General features: G+C 34.9%; 1 pseudogene; it reads right to left on the minus strand.

The window, feature by feature from the left end:
- Positions 1-3,292: 3,292 nt before the first annotated feature.
- Positions 3,293-8,258, minus strand: LOC126677293 (uncharacterized; annotated as a pseudogene).
- Positions 8,259-9,030: the final 772 nt, after the last annotated feature.

Here is a 9,030-nt window from a genome sequence, read left to right on the forward strand (position 1 = left end):
CTTGCACCTTCGTTGCCAAAACGAGCACCTAAATGAGTAATGTAAATCACAAAGCTCAATCACAATAACATATATAAACTTATACATATATCTAATACTTATTTAACCTAAATGCAGCACCTACAAATGGATTTCTATATGGTTTATGTATGATTATGAACTTGGTAACAAATAGGCCTTAGTAGGCAGAACATTAAGCCTCTATTCAAACATTTCCTGTGAATAGTATTGACATAATTTTAACAAACCCTTCGGTGAACATTTATTCCTTTGAGTCTAGAATCCAAATCAAAAAGAATTTCATCATTTCAGTATCTAAGCAATGAGTTATACGATTTTTAGTTAGGTGTGTTCAGACTGTCTTCACAGCTGAAGCAATAAAATGTCATGGTCAATTATAGTATTAATAAGACCGAACCAGATTAACCGCAAAGAATAAAAGTTGTAGTAAACACTCTAAAGTGTCTGTGAAATCAATAATTACTCCATTTAGAGTTATAGAACTCGACATACATCCCTCGCAATAAGCTGGAATTTCTGGATTCAAAAACAGAACATGCTATTTCTTGTGTAAATCCTAGATAAACAGGTTGAAAAGATGAATAACTTGCAATTGAGCTTGATTTCCTTCTTAGACTTCAAGAACGCAAAGAATTGATGTTTTAGGGTTTAGTTTAGGTCTGAATGAATGAAATTTTGTTTGAATATCTTCCATATTTTGTATACATATACTAATTAACAAATTACTAAAATAAGAATAGGTTATTAACCTAACTTGGACACATAATCAAAACATAAGGGCATTATTGACATTTAGACTATCTAGATATACTCCAAATAAAAAGTTCTTTTAGGCCCTTAATGATATACTTACCATATCTTTTAATCCTCGAGTCTTTTATTTCGTTCAATTACATCAACTCAATTTAACTAGTCGTAACTTTTGTTTTCAATTTAAATTTTGACATCTAAAATGCCTATATCCTTAATTAATTTTCTCTTTTATAATAATAATAAATGATATGCAATGCATAATGAATTCTAAATAAAATTAATTAATAAATTCTAAACGAGATTAGGTTACGGTTATGACAATTCTCCCCACCTTATGAAATTTCGTGCTCGAAATTAGGTTAAAATGGATGAGGGTATCGACTTCTCATTTCCTCCTCTCATTCCTATGTTGCTTCCTCACTTCCATGATGTTTCCACAATACTTTTACTAGAGGAATAACCTTATTTCTTAACTCCTTATCTTCCTTTGCTAAAATAGCAACTGGTTCTTCTTCATATGATAAATCATCCTATAATTCTATAGGCTGAACTTGTAAGACATGACTAGGATCACTCCTGTATCTATGTAGCATTTAAACATAAAAGATGTTATGAATCTGCGATAACTCTTGAGGTAAGGCTAATCTATAAGCTACTGGACCAATCTTTTCAATTACTTCATATGGACCAATAAACCTTGGACTTAGTTTTCCTCGCTTACCAAATCTTAATATCCCTTTCCGTGGCGAGATCTTGAGAAACACTTTATCACCCACACTGTACTCAATCGGTTTCCTTTTCAAATCAGCATAGCTCTTTTGTCTATCTTGGGATTCCTTAAGGCGATCTCTGATTAATTGTACTTTTTCTGTAGTGATTTGAACAATTTCTGGGCCTATTAACTGTTTTCCCCAATTTCATCCCAACATACTGGTGTTCTGCATCTTCTACCATATAATGCTTCATAAGGAGCCATTCCCAAACTTGAATGATAACTATTGTTGTATGCAAATTCCATGAGTGGCACATATTTATCCCAACTACCCTGAAATTCAATCATGTATGCACGTAACATATCCTCTAAAGTTTGAATAGTCCGTTCTGATTGCCCATCTGTCTGAGGATGAAACGATGTACTGAATTTCAATTTAGTACCTAAAGCTAGTTGTAAGCTTTGCCAAAACCTTTATGTAAATCTCGGATCCCTATCAGACACAATTGAATATGGAATACCATGCAGTCTAACTATCTCCCAAATGTAAATCTCAGCGAGTTTATCAAGAGGATAGTTTACCTTAATAGGAAGAAAATGTGCTGATTTTGTTAGTCTATCAACAATAATCCATATCGCATCATGTCCCTGTTGAGTACTAGGTAACCCAACAACGAAATCCATAGTCACATGTTCCCATTTCCATTTAGGAATAGAAAGTGGTTGTAGCAAACTCGCTGGATGCTGGTACTCTGCTTTAACTTGCTGGCATGTTAAACATCCAGACACAAATTCTGCAATTTCTTTCTTCATTCCCGACCACCATTAGTTTTCTTTTCAAGTACGATACATTTTTGTACTCCTCGGATGCATAGCATAAGCTGAATTATGCGCTTCCTCCATTATTTCTCTTTTCAATATATCAATATTAGGAACATATAATCTACATTTGTACAGTAAAGTGCCATCATCAGAAACATTGAAGTCATTTTTATTATCCTGCTGGACTTCACCTCTGAATTTCACTAATTTGTCATCCTGATTCTGAGCATCCCTAATTCTTTCAATTAAAATAGGACGAACCTTCAAAGTAGCTAATAAAATTCCATTTTCACTTTCACTTAATTCTACATTAAGTCTTCTCAGTTCAAGCAATAATGGAATCCTTACGGTGTTGATATAAAACAAATTACCCGAAGATTTCCTGCTAAGGGCATCGGCTACTACGTTAGGTTTTCCAGGATGATACTCTATTGTAAGATCATAATCTTTCAGAAGTTCTATCCATCTTCTTTGTCTCAGATTCAATTCTTTCTGACTCAGTATGTACTTCAAACTTTTATGATCAGTGTAGATAAGACATTTTTCGCCATATAGGTAATGTCTCCATATCTTCAAAGCAAATATCACTGCTGCAAGTTCTAAATCATTTGTAGGATAATTCAATTCATGTGGTCTTAACTGCCTTGAAGCATAAGCAATTACCTTTCTCTGCTGCATTAATACACAACCCAAACCATTCTTGGAAGCATCACTGTATATAACATACCCTAAATCTGTCACTGGAAGTGTCAATACTGAAGCTGAAGTTAAACAATCTTTCAAAGCATCAAAGCTATTCTGACATTGTTGACTCCACACAAACTTCACATCTTTTCTTAGTAGCTTTGTTAATGGTGAGGCAATAATTGAAAAGTCTTTCACAAATCGTCTGTAATAGCCAGCCAAACCTAGAAAACTGCGTACCTCATGTACATTACTCGGAGAATTCCAGTTAATTATAGCTTCCACCTTTTTAGGATCAACTTAAATTCCCTCTGCTGAGATGACATGGCCAAGAAATACAACTTTCTCTAACCAGAACTCACACTTACTAAACTTAGCATACAGTTGTTTTTCTCTTAAAGTTTGCAAAACAATTCTCAAGTGCTCTGCATGCTCTTCCTTACATCTAGAATACACTAAGATATCATCGATGAATACAATTACAAAGCTATCTAGATAAGGCTTGAAAACTCTGTTCATCAAATTCATGAAAGCAGCTGGAGCATTAGTTAACCCGAATGGCATAACAAGGAATTCATAGTGACCATATCGAGTCCTAAATGCAGCCTTAGGAACATCTGGATTCTTAATCTTCAATTGATGATAACCAGATCTCAAGTCAATCTTAGGGAATACTCTAGCTCCTTATAGTTGATCAAATAAGTCATCTATTCGAGGCAATGGATACTTGTTGCGAATTGTAACCTTATTCAGCTGTCTGTAATCAATACACAATCTCATAGTTCCATCTTTCTTTTTCACAAATAACACCGGAGCTCCCCAAGGTGAAAAACTAGGTCTAATGTAACCTTTATCAAGCAATTCTTGCAACTGCACCTTTAGTTCTTTCAACTCAGCTAGTGCCATTCTATACAGAGCTTGAGAAATAGGGTTAGTGCCTGGTTGCAAATCAATACTAAATTCAATCTCTCTATCTGTTGGTAAGCCTAGTAATTCATCAGGAAATACATCAACAAATTTATTCACAACAGGAATACTTTCAAGTTTTACCCCTTCTTTTTCTGTATCTATAACATATGCCAAGTATGCTTCACAACCCTTCTTCAACATTCTTCTAGCAGTTAAAGATGATACCATTCCATAGTGTTCTGAACTCCTCTCACCTTTGAATACAACTTCACCATTTACTGGTAATTGAAAATGCACCTTCTTTCTATAACAGTCAAGAACTGCTTTGTATTTGGATAAAACATCCATACCAAGTATAACATCAAACATTTGAAGTGCCAAAGGTACTAAATCTACCTCAAACTTATGATCCCCAATCTATATCTCACAATTTTTATATACATGCTGACAAACTACTGACTGACCCACTGGAAAATCTACAACTAATGCATGGTTCATCACACTCTTATCTCGAGGTATGCATGATATGAATGATGACACAATGAAAGAATGTGTTGCACCAGGGTCAATTAAAATATATGCATCCCTACCAAAGATAGTTAACCTACCAGAAATAACATCTGGAGAAGCTGCTGCCTCTTGTTGAGTCAAAGCAAATACTCTAGGTTGTACAACAGGTTTATTTGTTTGGGTACCTTGCATAGGTTGTGCTGAAGTTGAGGCTCCGCCTTCCTTATTCGCATTAAAGCCAGAACCTCGACCTGAACCTTTATCAAAGCCTGACGTACGACCACCTCTATTTGCAGTACCTTGGAAACCTCTACCACGACCTGAGCTAAATTGTGCCATACTAGGACAATCCCTCCTAATATGTCCCATGCCACCACATTCAAAGCAAGTTATGGATCTCTTCTTGCTAGCCACACTACCAACACTAGATGGTGGTTGTCTCGCTGAGAAATTACTATCATGTGACTGAGGTCTCTGTGAACCAGACCAAGACCAGGGTATTCTGATACCTCTAGATCCTCCAGTATCTGATTTTATTTGTTGAAATGAGCTTGTTCCCTTGTTAAATCCCCCTTGTTTTCCAGTCCAAAAAGAAGCTTTTTGTTTACTCTCTTGTTCAAGCTCTTCTCTCAGCTTTTCTTTTTCTATCGCTTTCTCTACCCAGCCTCTAAACTATGTTCCCTCATACAATGATAGTTCATTCTTCAAAACAGTTTGCAGCCCCTCTTTGAATCTGTAACATTTTTGAGCTTCTGTAGGAAATATTTCTGAAGCAAACTTGTAAAGTTCTTCAAATTTATCGATGTATTCCCGCACTGTCATTGAACCCTGCTTTAGAGCAATAAACTCATTCTGCCTTTCTGCATTGTATGCTTCAGTTAAATACTCCCTGCGAAACTCGATCTTGAATATCTCCTAGGTCAACTGATCTCCTAATCGCAATCTGATCCTAACAAACCATGCATCTGCTGTATCATGTAGCAATCCATAAACATTACTGACCTTCTGCGCATCTGTCAGCTCTATAGTATTAAATGACTCATATGTATCTCTAAGCCATCTATCTGCTTCTTTGGAATCAATGGAGCCATGAAAATCAAATACTCAACACTTTTTAGCATGTTCAATGATATCCCCAGGTTTTCTTCTTGTCTCTTGAGCTTGTAGAGTAGCAATGATAGTTTGTGCTAAGATAACAGGATCTAGCTGCAAAATAGGTACAACTGGGGGTACAAGAGGTACTGGTTGATTTACCACATGAGCCCTAGCATCAGACTCTAATTCATGATCAGTACTATCCCTAGACTTTGCCTCATCCTCTACATTCCTACCCTATTGGCCAACAATCTCACGTTGAGAAACACTATCTCCATGACTTGAGCTTCCATGGTCCTCTATAATCAAAATTAAATAAAATAAAATATCAAAAACCAAAAGTGAAGAGTCTACAGGACCATCAAACCGAAGCTCTGATACCAAAATTGTCAAACCTCGCCTTACTTAGCACGAGATTGATGGTTATTTAAAATAAATTTATCTCCAAATCAACATTTTAAACGTGTTCTATAAATAATTAAGCACAAATATATGAAAAACTTTTATACAACATTTTATTTAAACCACTATATGAAAATTAAGTATTGTTATAAACTTTTATACATATGATTCAAAATATATATTTAGGTACAAATAAGTTTATTCTAAATAAAAACATCAAGGCATCTCAAAACTCAGAGATGTGGCCAACCTCTATGTCTCAAGCCCAAACTCTAAGCCCAACTCCCTCTCCAGTCAACTGTACTGTAGATTGCCTTGCTAACTGAAAAGGTTTTAAAACAACTAAAATGAGCGAAAGCTCAGTGAATAGACATAACAAGGCATTTACAAATATAAACGATATCAAAACAATTTCACTTTAAATATGAAATGTAGTTCGTATCAATCATCAACTATAAGATTGATATATTACCCTGTAACAACAATATAAACAATAGACCTGCAATCAGGAACACAATACTGATCTACAGTCTAACCAACATATTTAGGAACACTTAATGGCTAACCCTTCTCCATCATGAGCACGGCTCAGCCCTTCTCCCTTCAATGACCATCAATCAAGTGCCCTGTGTCAAATGCGCATAGACACTCACAATATCTCGCATGTGCATATAACTAACTCAGCACATAACCATGTGCATATCACAACTCAGCACCTCCCAAATATATCGTTACAGAGTAGACATATCACATAAAGGAAATCTCAAGTTATTTCATCAAAGCGCAATACGAGATTCAATAAAAAAAACCATTTCAAATTATCATTCAAAACTTAACCATAATCAAGTCCGCATAATGATTAAATCAACACATCTTTCATTTATAAACCACATCGTATAATGTTCATTTAAAACGTTAAAAGAAGCATTTTATCGAACACCTTTCGTGCATTATCAAAACTACCATATATAGACATTTAAAAACACAATAAACCTTAACACTTTGAATATTAAAATATCAAGTTTATTAGTAGTAAGGGCTAGTATATCTACTCACCACACAACAACCAAAACTACTCAAAAATCACGTCACAAGCTGCCTTACTTTCTACTTGCACCGTCGTTGCCAAAACGAGCACCTAAATGAGTAATGTAAATCACAAAGCTCAATCACAATAACATATATAAACTTATACATATATCTAATACTGATTTAACCTAAATGCAGAACCTTCAAATGGATTTCTATATGGTTTATGTATGATTATGAACTTGGTAACAAATCGGCCTTAGTAGGCAGAACATTAAGCCTCTATTAAAACATGTCCTGTGAATAGTATTGACATAATTTTAACAAACCCTTCGGTGAAAATTTATCCCTTTGAGTCTAGAATCCAAATCAAAAAGAATTTCGTCATTTCCGTTTCTAAGCAATGAGTTATACGATTTTTAGTGAGGTGTGTTCAGAATGTCTTCACAGCTGAAGCAATAAAATCGCATGGTCAATTACGGTATTAATAAGACCGAACCAGATTAACTGCAAAGAATAAAGGTTGTAGTAGACACTCTAAAGTTTCTGTGAATTCAAGAATTACTCCATTTGGAGTTATAGAACTCGACATACATCCCTCGCAATAAGCTGGAATTTCTGGATTCAAAAACAGAACATGCTATTTCTTGTGTAAACCCTAGATAAACAAGTTAAAAAGATGAAGAACTTACAAATTGAGCTTGATTTCCTTCTTAGACTTCAAGAACTCAGAGAATTGATGTTTTAGGGATTAGTTTAGGTCTGAATGAATGAAATTTTGTTTGAATATCTTTCATATTTTGTATACATATACTAATTAACAAATTACTAAAATAAGAATAGGTTATTAACCTAACTTGGACACATAATCAAAACATAAGGGCATTATTGACATTTAGACTATCTAGATAAACTCCAAATATAAAGTTCTTTTAGGCCCTTAATGATATACTTACCATATCTTTTAATCCTCGAGTCTTTTATTTCGTTCAATTACATCAACTCAATTTAACTAATCGTAACTATTGTTTTCAATTTTAATTTTGACATCTAAAATTCTTATATCCTTAATTCAATTTATCTTTAATAATAATTATACATGATATGCATTGCATAATGAATTCTAAATAAAATTAATTAATAAATTCTAAACGAGATTAGGTTACGGTTCTGACATCCGTAGCTTGTACGTACTAGCCCAGATATCAATCTATACGAGAGCTGTTAACGTAAACAGCATCACATCAAATGATAATATAACGTAGCCTAACCATTCATGTAAACAAATAAGACCTCGCTATACCAGGCTAAGACTCGTCATACGTATACTAGTGGAGTGCTAAGGGAACTCGTACTTTGCGCAAGTCAAGGACTTCCGGTACAACGGAGATTGACTGTCTGATCCGACCCTAGCCACCTAAAAGGGGGAAACATCAACAGGGTCATACAATGCTGAGCGAGTACACATTACTGATGGTACTACTCAAAAATAACATTGCATTTAAAAACAAAATGCATATATATGAACATATAATATAATACAAGTATTTTATTCTATCGAAACCCTAATCTTATGATTCCTTAGAAACCAACTACAGACTTCACTTATAAAAGCATCTGGGCTAGGAACAAAGCCACCACCGCCACAGATCTGTATTGAGTTACTGGGCCGGGAACAATGCCACCATCGCTACAGCTCTCTATTGGGTAACTGGGCCGGGAACAACGCCACCATCGCCACAGTTTCCTGTTAAGTCAAGGCCGGAAACTAAGCCACCGTCGCCATGTGACTTAACAAATCAAACTTGACTCTATGAGACAAGATTCTTTAATATCAGTACCGGTGATCACATAGTCCTATTGACACCGAATAGGTAGTTCGTTTCCCCGGATCATATACTCGTTTTCACAAACTATATAATCGATAATTCGATATACAAAACTCATATGTATAACGACAAATAATATATCATGCGATGAATTTAATAATTATGCGTATAATATTGCCAAATAACTATGGCATAATAGTATGCAAGAGTAGTGTATACTCACTACTTTCTACGCATAGCCTTTGATAATTTAGCAAGCGACGC

This window comes from Mercurialis annua, linkage group LG4 (genome assembly GCF_937616625.2).
Source record: "Mercurialis annua linkage group LG4, ddMerAnnu1.2, whole genome shotgun sequence".
Classification (NCBI taxonomy): Eukaryota; Viridiplantae; Streptophyta; class Magnoliopsida; order Malpighiales; family Euphorbiaceae; genus Mercurialis; species Mercurialis annua.